Source organism: Vulpes vulpes, chromosome 6, assembly GCF_048418805.1.
Source record: "Vulpes vulpes isolate BD-2025 chromosome 6, VulVul3, whole genome shotgun sequence".
Classification (NCBI taxonomy): Eukaryota; Metazoa; Chordata; class Mammalia; order Carnivora; family Canidae; genus Vulpes; species Vulpes vulpes.
The window spans coordinates 80,069,332-80,081,380 of record NC_132785.1 but is presented as its reverse complement, the minus strand read 5'-3'; positions in this window follow the sequence as shown (position 1 = coordinate 80,081,380).

Sequence of the window (12,049 nt, the reverse complement as noted above, 5' to 3'; positions counted from 1 at the left end):
TATGTAGTAATGGAATTAAATTCCTTGGATGCCATCTAACTAGAAAAGACCACTTATTAGTGTTAGATAAAATTTTAGTGTAATTTCCTCCTTTATGTCACCATTTAATAAATACTAAGATTATAATATTCTTCCCTAAGAAAGACATTAGTTTTTTTACAAAATAAAAGATAATAAAAAAACCAATATCATTAAGATGTACAGTAATAATTATTGTAATAATCAAACAACGACAGAAAGTAGTTAACTGTTGATATATAAAATTAGCCAAACATTTTAACATCAAAGATAGGTAGTATATTTTACATCTATGTCCTTTCTCTATCTTTTCTGTTTTATCTTTCTTCTTATCTCTTTGATTATACAGAAAAGTGACCTAAATATAATTGTAACTTTTTTCCAGAGACACTTTTCCCCATAAACAATCAAAGTGAATCATGGACTACAGAAGAACAATTTATATGGTAGAAAGAACAAAAAGACTCCTAAAGTTTTTGTAATGAAAATCAAATTTTCTGAAATACTTTAAATGTTATCTTGTTATAATTGCATACATATGATATTCTGGAGAGTACATTTGAAAAATAGATAATAACAATAATTTATAGGAGAAAATATTTGGAAAATGTTTTGGGAATATATTTCCCACCCCAAAACTTTAACATAAATGGAATGTAATCCCCTAAAGGAGCAACAAAGACACGTGATAAATATTCAGTGTTTGCTTCTATACACTGAGTGACAGGATTATGTGTTAGTGGTAAACTACCAGAGTTTTTTAAGCTTTTAGTTTTTACTTTTCTATGGATTTTTCCCTCCATCTTGCATATGTAGAAACAGATCAAAATATTATTACTAGATAATAGAATATATATTTTTAAATCTTTAGAATTAAGACAAGAAACCTACTCAATTATAAATCAGTTTTGGTACTTTTTTAGTATTTATTCATGAGTAATTGCCATAGTAAACTTAAATGATCAGGGTTGTGGTATGATGCATTTTGTATAAAAAATAGGTCTTTCAGTATTATAATTGAAAGAAGAAAAGAGGGATTTAGATACAAAGTCAAGAAGAATTTTCATATTATGTAAGTTTCATATTGTACTGTTTTAAAGAAATTGAGGAACTTCATAAAATATTTTATGATCATCATTTACTTAACATCAATGCTTAACATAAAATCACATCTCCCTAATTCAAAAGACTTTCAAAAGTTAAAGTAAAATATTTTCAGGAAGTTGTTTAAAGAAATTTAGTTATAGATGTTGGAGATATTTTTTAAAGATTTATTTATTTGTTTGAGAGAGAAAGAGAGAGAGCACATGCCTGTGCTAATCAGACAAGAGACAGAGGGAGAGAATCTCAAATAGATTCCACACTGATCATTGAGCCCAACTTGGTACTCAGTCTCAGACCCATGAGACCATGACCTGAGCCAAAACCAAGAATTGGACGTTTAACCAACTGAGCCATCCACGTGCCACTGAAGCTATTTTTTTTATAAAGTTCCTGACAATTACTTTTTCATTAACATAGTTATATGTAACACATATGCCCTCAATTTCCCAAATTAATATTAAAAAAACATTGGTTACCCATTTTAATTTTTTTTATGATTTTTATTTGTTCATGAGAGACACAAAGAGGGAGAAACCTAGGTAGAGGAGAAGCAGGCTCCATTCAAGGAGCCCGATGTGGGACTTCATTTGGACACTCTGGAATCATGCCCCATGCCCTGAGCTGAAGGTAGATGCTCAACCACTGAGCCACCCAGGTGTCCCACCCATTTTAATTTTTTGTTCAGTTTTTGCTTATTTTTTTAAACCTATTAACTAAGAATATTATGTATTGATATTATGAGCTGAAAGGACTTAGTATATTTGCAATATTTCATTCTTTTTCTCTTGCCTAATTTTTATAACTTCTTCATGCTATATGACAAGCTATGGCAATTATCTGGAGACATTATTGATTATCATAACTTGAGTAGGGGTTGTTACTACCCTCTAGTGTATAGAGGCTAGAGATGCTGCTAAACATTCAAGAATGCACAGGAGAAGCCTCAATAAAAAAAAGAACTAGCCAGTCTAAAACATCAGTATTACTGATATTGCAAAACCATGTTCTAAGGGAAATACTAAAATTTCCACATCTTGCTTCAATTTTGTCTTTCATGTACTCACTATATTAGAATAACACATGTGCAGCCCGAATAGCTTTCTGCTCTTCTCTCTCTTTTCATCTCCTTATTTAAGAACTATCAAAGTGATAATATTTAAGTCACATTCTATAACAATATTCAATTCTTCTAAAAGGAGAAGAATCTATAGGTTGATTCAAAAAGTTGGAAACTGTACAAACAATACTTGCATTATATTTTTGTAGCAAACTTAATTTTTTTCTAAAGATCCAAACAGTAGGCTAGGATTACTTTTATTTATTGGTAGAATGTCATAACTTCTGTTTTAGTTGTAAAATTATTGTTAGCATTAGGTCAAATTAAATTTTATTTTTTATAAAGCCATTAATTATTCAAAAATAATGAAAAATTAAAACATAAATTTGACAAAGGTGTTGACTACGGCTTTACCTTGTATTCGAATTTGACTCACTGGCCTTTTTTTTTTTTTTCTTTTGAAGAAAAGAAACGAAAACCTTATTTTCTATACTACAGTCAAACAGTTATTTAATTTGTTGTATTGAATGTATTTTGTTTTTTGTTATTGTTTTTGAAGATACTTCCATTGAAACTCAGCTATTCTCTTCTCTAATTTTTACCAACTGATTTTAGGTGTGCCACATGATTTTAATTTGGGGTTTATTCTATTTGAATTCATTTTTTTAGATATACAATTATTTCATTCCTTTTCATTTATTTCATTTTTATTTTTGCTTTGTTAACTCTATAATTCAAGGTACAATGAATGGCAAATTTTTCAAAATTGCTTTATACTTGAAAATGCCACTTTCTGTCATTTTGGGGGAGGTTTAAGTCTCACACTTACATAATTGTTTAATGGCATATATAATTTTTGGTCCATAATAATATTGATTCCAAATTTTGAAAGATTTTGCTTTAGTGTCTTCTTGTACTCAATATTTCTGATCAGAATCAACCTGAAGTTAGCCTGAATCTTCTTCCTTTGTAAGAGACATATTTCTACTTCTAGAGGCTTTTAGCATTTTTTCTTTCTTTCAGTCCTTCAAAATTGCACAATGAAATGTCAATCTAGATTCCCCCCTTTTTTCTACTCACCACTTGATATAGTGAGCTCATACAGTTTGAAGTTTAGAGTCTCTCTTCAGAGGATACAAAATGTCATACACAGTTCACCTCTTTGAACTAGAGTTCTTTAATCAATGGCTTGAATAAAGAATTTAAATGATGTATTTTGTACATACAATAGAAGGATTTCAATGAACCTTAATTTTCTTGGTTGTGAAATATGAACAATAATAAGATAATAAATAAGTAGCTCTTTTTGCCATATTAACATAAATTTGACAACTATTTTTTTGTCTTATCCAATCTATATGTAATTCATAATTTAAGTCCTGGGATCCTTAGTTTCTGTTTAATTAAATTAGAAGAATAAAGATTGCAGGTTCACTATATCCATGGCAAAGTTCAGTTCAATGTTAAAAATCAAATGAACACCAATTCAGTACTTAATTATAGTGTCAATGGCTTAATAGATTTCTTTTTTTAATTTTTCTGTGTCCTCAGCTATGACTAGGAATCAGAAAATCTTTTGCCTTTCTCTGATTTTCCTTAAAATGGGCTTTTTAGCTCTATTATACAATAAAGTGGCCAAGTATTATTAATTCTATATCTAGCTGATTCCTATCCCCTCCCCACCCCAAAAACACTAATTAGTTCTGGGTAAAAAAAATGAATCATTTTTTTCAAATTGCCATATTACTTATTTTTAAAAAGACTTATCTTTCTATTTGCAAGAGAGAGAGAGAGAGCTGGGGGAAGGGCAGAGGGAGAGGGAATCTTAAGCTGACTGAGCTGAGCGCAGAGCTTAACAAGGAGCTTGGTCATGTGACCTTGAGATCATGACCTGAGCCAAAACCAAAAACTGGATGCTTAACTGCATCACTCAGGTGCCATAATACTTTTAAAAAGCCAAACATTTGTTAGATTAATGAGTTATAGATATCTGCTGTACAACCTAATGCTTATAGTTAATGACATGGTATTGAGCACTTCAAAATTTAAGAGAGTAGATCTCATGTTAAGTATTTTTACCATAAAAAAAAAAACAACAGAGAGACACAAGGAAACTTTACAGTATGTTGAAAATGTCTATTATCTTGATTGTGGTGATGATATCACAGTTGTTTGCATATATCCTAATTAATTAAATTTAATACATTAAATGGTACAATTGTGTATCAATTATACCTCAAAAAAGCTGTAAAAATGCCATATGTATTACTGATAAAACATAAAAATTTTAATAGCATGATATGAAATTTATGCAATAAAACATTTTTTCAAATGTTTCTGATTATCTTAGGGTACATTTCCTGAAGGCAAATTTCCAAAGGCATACCTACTCTTGATTTGTGGTAGCTTATGGAATAGAGGACTGAAACTGAATAAGCAATAAAACTGGGTCTGTTATATCATGGAGGAAGTTTTAAAAAGTTATTTTACTAAGTTAACTATTTCTGCTCCTTTTAGAACCATTTTTTTTCCAAATGAGGCTTCATCTAGGAGTGACTTTCCCTGCCCAAATACAAAACCTATATAATTCCTTTATTACAGTATACTTCAGAGGCAGAGAGAGACACTCTGGATGATGCAGACAGCTAAAGCAGGCATTTTCCAAAAAAAAGTGGAATACAAAAAAAAAAAAAGAGTACAAAAAAAAAGTAGATCAGAGAACATTGAGCAATGAGTAAATCCATGGGAAATTTTGTAAGATATATTGAAAAATTAAGAACTTGCTGTAGTTTGTCCTGAGGCAAAGTGGAAGTGTTATATACCAGAGAAGGAAGTTAGATTTCAGAGATACTACATTTAAGAACAGGGGCTTATCTTTATCTTATACTTTTCACACAGAGAAGTTAGAGCTTCAGAGAGATTTGTGGCTTAGATGAGAGCCTGCTCATTTCCTCCAACTTCCCAGGAAACAGAATTAATTATTTCTCCAGCTTCAATCACTGCACTGTTCCTTACCCTTCATCACCAAGTGTACACAAATCCCTCTCATATTAAAACCAGAAAGTTCTTTATTTCTAATGTGCCTATTTCATTTGTCCTACCCTTTACCTTTGCGTTGCCAAACTTCCTTAAAGAGCAATTCATACCTATTTTTTCTTTTATCCTAAGGTCTGAATTACATCTCAACCTACTTTAGCTGGCTTTTCATACATAGTCTTACATAATTTTTTTTCTTTTAAAAGCTATTAATGGGGGCAGCCCCGGTGGCTGAGCGGTTTAGCGCCACCTACAGCCCAGGGCCTGGTCCTGGAGACTCAAGATCGAGTCCCACGTCGGGCTCCCTGCATGGAGCCTGCTTCTCCCTCTGCCTGTGTCTCTCCCTCTCTCTCTCTCTGAATAAAAAAAGAAAAAAAAGGCTATTAATGATCTTTTACTTTTCATATCCAATAGTTATGCTTCAAAGTTTATCTTATTAAGCTTTTCACCTTTTCACCTCCATTTGACAATTTCTCATCTGATCATTATTGAAATCATCTTTCCCTGTTGATGTCTACATATTTCTCAAATTATTTCCTCTTACTTTAACTTCCCAAGTGTTCATTGTATCTGTAACTTTCTATATTAGGAAACTTTTGTGTTTCTCCTTTTCTCTCACAGTATAACATACTTCATTTCAATTTTTGACACCAGATATGTGGGTTTTCCATACATCTAGCAAATCTCTGACATCAGCCGAATGTCCTACGGTTTAACTGAATTTTGACACTATCTACCTGCCCCTCCCTTTAGGTGCCAGTTGCAAGTCCAAAACTGTCCCCTATACTTCTGATAGACTAGCTATAAATTGTGGTTCTCATTATTCCCTCCATGGGTTTTAGAATTTGTTAAAATGGTTCACAAAATTCAGAGGAACAATAATGCTTACTGGTTTATTATATTAAAAAGAGGATATAATGAAGGAAACAGATGAATAGCTAGATGAAGAGATACATAGAGTAAGGTCTTGAAAGCTTCCAAGTTAGGAGTTTCTGTTCCCATGAAGTTTGGGTGCATGACTTTCCCAGTATATGGATGTATTATCCAATCTGGAAGCTATCCAGTCCCATATTTTAGAGATATTGATGGAAGTTTCATCATATAAACATGATCCATCTTTAACTCACCCTCGAGCTTTTCTTCCTCTCCTGGAGTTTCTAATTATGATTTGATCTTTCTGGTGATCTGTCCCTCTTCTTAGAAGAGACTTCTTAGAAGTCCTCCTGTACTTCTATCCAGGAGTCCACTAGAAATTGCCTTATTAGAACACAAAAGACACATTTATCACCCAGGAAGTTTCAACATATTTAGGAGCTCTGTGTCAGAAACCAGGACCAAGACCAAATACTTGAACAAAAGACATACCTAGTTCTCTTGTCACTTAGGAAATTTCAAGGATTTTAAGAGCTCTGTGCCAGGAACCAGAAGCAGATCTAGATGATTGATAGATAGATGATAGATGATAGATGATAGATGATAGATAGATAGATAATTTTTTCTATTATTTTATGCATCCACCATTATTTTATATGTAGTTGATTTCAGAATCAGTCAATGCAAAATTACTCAAGTGCCTATTGAGTATCTGTTTGAATAAGCATAGAGCCTCAAACGGAATGTTTAATGGTCATTAACATTTTCTTCCAAATGCTCATTTGTATTCTCTATCTCACTGAATACTGGGATACTACAAATATCCCAACATACTGTGAAAGTGAAATCATGGTAGTTTCATAAATCCTGTAACTTTACCCTATCTACTTCATCTGCAACTGATATGATATTAAATTGCATCAATTTAGCTTCTAAATACTTCGCTACATTTATCCCAATCTCCCCATTACCTTTGACACTGCTCTCTCTCTTTTTTTGATCTGGACTATTACAAAAGTATCCCAACAGATTCTGTGGAGTCCATAAAAGGTTGAGACTTCTTTTCTCCATTCACCTACTTTTCGTATCTTTTATTTATTTATTTATTTATTTATTTATTTATTCATTCATTCATTCATTCATTTATTTTTATCTGAGTATAGTTGACACACAATGTTACATTAGTTTCAGTTGTACAACTTAGTGATTTAACAAGATCATACGTTAACTATGTTCACCACAAATATAGCTACCATCTGTCCTATTACATTGCTATTACAGTATCATTGACTGTATTCCTTATACTCTGCCTTTTATTCTCATGATTTACTTAATGAAGAAAAGAAAGAACGGATTTGTACTGATTCAATTCCATGGATTGGATTTGGCCATACTCTTAATAGATGGAGCTTTCATCATCATCATCATCATCATCATCATCATCATCATCACCATCATCATATATTATTGATCAAAGGCATACTATAGGTTAGGTGCTATTCTAAATAGTTTACATGATATATCCAACCATGTGAGCCATCATGAACATATTACAGGAAAGTAATAAGTAACTTGTTAATAAATAATGATATTTGGGGTGGAGTTAGTCTCTGTTATTGTCTTTCTTATTTTCAAATACTTTGTCATAATTTGCAATTATATTCTTTAATTTTTGTGTTCTTTATTTATTTTTTTACTTTTCCAGAACTGAATAGACAAAGAAAACAGTGAACCTTGTCTGTTTTGACCATGATTGTATCCTCAGTGCTTAGACTAGGACCATGTACACAATAGACACATATTCAATAAACAATAAGGAAATACAGAAAGTCTAGCTCTCAAGTTTGTGCTTTTACATTACCCAGGACACCGTGCTGGTCAAATGCATGTAGGTGATTTTCTTTTCGGATTCTCTCTATTCTTTCAAGTGGCTATTTGTTGGCCTTAGATGCAGGTACCCAGGACTGAGACTATTTATTTAGTCCATTCTTGTCACAATATTACTGCATAGAAAACCAGTCTAAAACTCAGAAATTAAAACACTAACCAAGTATTCCCATATTCATATTTCTGCAAGGTCCAATTACTATCTCTAGCAATGACTCTAAGAAGCCAAGCAGAACTCCTGTAACAATCAGCCCTAAACATCAAGACTTGATTATTAACTGATAGTTACCCTAAATCCTGTCCCTATTTCCAGTTAAGGCCAACTAGAAAAATCCAAGAATGTCTCCTGACCAGTGACAGAGTATGCCTCACTTCTGGTTAGGCCGTCCATGGCTTCTTCATACCAAAAGCCTATAACTAAGGCATATCTGAAGGCTTCTTTTTAAAATTTCCACTACTGAGGCACCTGAATGGAACACTTGGTTAAGCATTTGACTCTTGATTGCAGCTCAGGTCATGATCTCTGTGTCTTAAGATCAAGCCCATATTGGCCTCACTCTGTGCTAAGCATGGAGTCTGCTTATTATTCTCTGCCCTTTCCATTCATGCTCTCCTTCTCTCTCTCTCTAATAAAATACATAAATCTTTTTAAAAAGAAATTAAAAAATAAAATTACCACTATAAACTTTTGAATCCCATGTGTAAGAATTTCTCTGTATTCATTTATTAACATTAAGCAACTAACTGCATGTTCACTTTGCTCTATGTGCACTTAATTTTTAATTTTTTTTGAAGTTATATTCATTTTACTGTTCTTTGAAAGTGCAGCCATTTATACAGTATCAACAATGTGTGAGTGGATTTTCTTGCAGACACTCAACACAGCTTGCTATTAAACTTTGTGATCTTTAAAAATTTTGATTCACAGGCCGCCTTGGTGGCTCAGCATTTTAGAGCCGCCTTCAGCCCAGGGCCTGATCCTGGGGACCTGGGATCGAGTCCCACGTTGGGCTCCCTACATGGAGCCTGCTTCTCCCTCTGTCTGTGTCTCTGCCTCTCTCTCTCGCACACAGGAATAAATAAAAAATACTTTAAAATTTTTTAAATTCACATTTCTATTATTTGTATGAGGATAGATATATATTTTTAATAGGCATCACAATATATTAAGGGACAATATCTTCTGAAGGTTCAATGGACAGTGTTACTGTCCATTGTTCATTGAAAAAGGACAGTATTTCTCTGACTTGGAAGAGTTTAAAGCTTAGAACACATAGCCAAATGATTCTTTTTTGAAAAGGAAATTTAGATACATTTTAGGTTAGCGATTCATTATTTTTCCATACATATGAATATATCTTATTTAGAGAGTAAAGTTAAATAATCAGAGCTGCTTTTATAAAAACATATTTTCTTTATTTACAATGTTTTATCATCATGGACTTTGGGATTTCTAGATATACTGCAAATAATTTGACTTATGAGGTACAGCCTAAGCATCTTTCTAATAGAAGACATTTATTGTAAAATATTTGTTTCTCACATCACAACAGATTGAGGTCAAAATGACTCAAATACCTCATTTCACTCCTAGGAACAGAGAATTTCTGAAATATCAGTAACACCATGCCCACTAAGGATGCTAAAATTACCATTTATTTATGTGTGTGTGTGTGTGTGTGTGTGTGTGTTATTGCAGTAGTGTGATGGAATGCTATTTTTTCTGATACTGGTTTTCTCTGATGACAGTTTTGGAGTAGGTGAGACAAGGGAGATCAAAGCAGGAAGACAGAAATCATTCTTTGTAGTTTTCAGATTTTTTTTTCTTTTTACTGAAATTTTTCAACCAGATACATTAATTAGAATAATGACATCAACTGTTGAAAGAATTTGGGAAAGACAATTGCATAAGTTGCTAATAAGCTTTGCAAAACTTGAAATTCCTTGAGGAAAGTTCCCTAAGAGATAGGAAATACTATTGAACAACAGTGAAGTGACCACAGATAGCACCAGCAGAAACTAATCAGTGTTTCTGCAATATATATATCAAATGAAAAAAGATTTTTTACCACATAAAAATGAGAGCATTTAGAATTGGTTTAATTAGATGTAAATTTAAATGGAAGAAAAAAGAGAGAAGTTAAGGAATCATTTTACATTGTATTCACCAACTCTTTTGAAAGCTCAATCAGTTAAGCCTTTGCCTTCAGCTCAGGTCATGATCCCAGGGTTCTGGAATAAAGCCCCAACATCAGGCTCTCTGCTCAGCCAGGAGTCTGCTTCTCCCTCTCTTGCTGCCACTCTCCATGCTTGTACTCTCTCTCTCTCTCTCTCTCTCTCTCTCTCTGTTAAATAAATAAATAAAATACTTTTTTAAAAAAGAAAGTTTTTAAAATATATTCTTGAGGCACATATTTCAAATGTGAAGTTAAATGAGATTTTAATTTTTTCAACAATATTTTATATTGAGAAGGTATGATGCAAACAATATTATAAGTCGAGAAGGTACCATGTACCAGACAATGTACTAGATGCTGAAAACACCATTAGTGAGAAATAAAACAAGCAAAATCCCCTGTTTTTGTGGAGTTTACATTCTGGAGGGAGACAAAGAAAATAAATAACTTAAAACTAAATAGTTATTATTTAGTGCAAACCACTAAGGGAAAACATAAGGAAAGAGGACAAGAAATGCCAGTGGGGGTTGTTGACACTTCAGGTAAAGTTTTCTGAGTTAGTAATTCTCAATTAAGAACCAGGAGAAAATAAGGGAGCTAGCTGCGTGGACATCTAAGGGAAGAATACTCAAACAGAGGTAAGAGTAAGAACAAAGACCAAAGCAAATATTGTGCCCACTGTGTTCAAGGAGGAAGGAGAAGAGTATGGCTAGAAGACAAGAAAAAACAGGCAGAGTCACAGATGAGAACAGATTAAAAACGAAGAGCCACATCGTGAAGGTCTCTTAGGTCACAACCAGTGTGTTGGCCTTCACCCTGAGAAGGGAGAGCCTTAGAGAAACGTGATAGAAGCATAACATAAAAAGATTTACAGTTTATGATCTACTATTTAGATAAATAAAGTGATAAGCAATTATATTTACACGGGGTCTAAAAGGTAAATGCCTGGATCATCTCAAAATGACAACATTCTTTTTTGGAGTTTTGTATGATGTGTAGGTGTTGTGAACACACTGGGTTCACAGATAAAGGATTGAACTAGATGATACACAGGGTCTTGACTATAGTCCTGTGGTGAGCTGTTTAAGGGTTAAGATAATCAACACACAATTTAAATCCTAAACATGGAAAGTTTTAAACCATGTCTATGGAAAAATGTTCTTATCAAAACCATGGCATTACAACTAGACCAGACATTATATAGTCTATTTTGGATGACTTTTTCTTTTTAGCTGAAACTGAATTTCACTCAATTTTTACAAGTCCCATTTTTCAGATGAAGAAACAGATTTCATCTTCAGAAGAAACAACAACTCCATACAGTGAAAGAAATAGCGGCTAACCAATTAAATGTTAGGATAAGTTTTGCCTATTATAAATATATCGGGAAAGACATTGACTTATAAAAGCAATTTTTAGGAAAAAAAGCAACAATAGGATTAACAATAAAAATCTTAGGCATGAAAAAAAAATAAAAAAATAAATCTTAGGCATGGGGCATCTGGGTGGCATGGTTGGTTAGCATCCAACTGTTGGTTTTGGTTCAGGTTATGATCTCAGGGTCATGGCATCAAGCCTCATGTTGGGCTCCACACTTAGTGTGGAGTCTGCTTGGAGTGCTCTCTTTCTCTCCCTCTGCCCCTTCAAGTCATAATTGCTCTCTCTCTCTTGCTGTCTAAAATAAATCTTAAAAAAATCTTAGGTACAAAATTTAAGAATAATGTTTTTTATATACAGTAATGTTTAGAAAATACTGTAAAGCACTGATACTGGTAAAAAACAATTGGTTAAATACAATAAAACAGCACACTTTGTTAATTTATTTTGACAAGTATAATTAAGTTTTAACTATTTATGAGTTTTATGAGTTTTCCATATTAGGTAAATGGACTATATC